Raw genomic sequence first — 1,187 nt, forward strand, 5'->3', positions numbered from 1 at the left:
AAAGAATTCACTCAGCAGCTACAATAATCTTAAAAATATTTACCTCAAAGTATATATGTTAAGAAATGTGGCCTTATTCAAAATCCTAATTGAACGTTTTTTGTGTAGTTGCAGACTTTCGATTACTACTACTAACTCACGTCTCTTTTTCAGAAAACAGTAAAGGGGAATGCATAGGTACAGGGAATGCATATACCTTATACAAAGGACTCATGGCAGTTCAAAGTTTTGCCTTTTATGGTTGCAGGGCAGAAGTTCAATCGAAGAAGCTTTTCAGAGAAAAATGCAGAACTTCACCTGATGTATTTCCTTTTTGTATTTTCTGATGTAGACCTTTTTGTTTAAACAAGCCTTCTGAGTTCATGGCCTTTTTAAACATCTTTTCTATATCTTTTAGTATTTTTACAGGCCTGATTCCTCTATGATTTGCTGCGTTTTGCTCTTTTTATCTGACTACTGTTTTTATGGGTATTTGTTAATGTGTTTTAATATGTTTTTATTTGCGGTTAAATTATGTTTTTAATCTGTTTTTAATATGTTGTAAGCCGCCCTGGGTCCCTTCAGGGAGAAGGACGGGATATAAATAAAGTTTATTATTATTATTATTAAGTATTTCACCTGTTAAAGTTGAAGGCTCTCTGGTAGGCCAAAATCAAGCAAGCATGGATACCAACTTGTATCAGAGGTGCTTTGGGGCACAGAAGATACCAGCTTCTGTACTGAAGAGTGTGCTAGAACACATTCTAGTATAAATTCATTTTGTCTAAAAAAAGAAGCCGATGATAACTTTAGCATTTGCCTTGTATGGGAAATTGCTGCCACTTTCCCTCTCATCTATGCAGCTGTTGGTTATAAGCTCTTATGGTATGAGGGGAATGGGAATTGCTCAGCAACACAGTAGGCCACAAAACATCTGAATCTTCCATAGTTTAAAAAGGGGGGATGGGGTGGAAGAATGTTCAAAAATCTGGTTGAAGAGAACGCTGGACAGAACAGCTGTCATGAGATAAAGGGTGCACCCTGAGTAGCTAACATGCTTAATGATGAATTTGTGCCTTGTTTATCTTCACATGTCTCTTGGCAACAATATTCCTTTGTGGTATTCCTTAGGTTACCTCACATGTTAACTACAGTGGTGGGATCGTCAACGCCAAAATGCTTTGGGGCACAGGGTCACTAGGAGGCTG

This window comes from Tiliqua scincoides, chromosome 1, assembly GCF_035046505.1.
Source record: "Tiliqua scincoides isolate rTilSci1 chromosome 1, rTilSci1.hap2, whole genome shotgun sequence".
NCBI lineage: Eukaryota > Metazoa > Chordata > Lepidosauria > Squamata > Scincidae > Tiliqua > Tiliqua scincoides.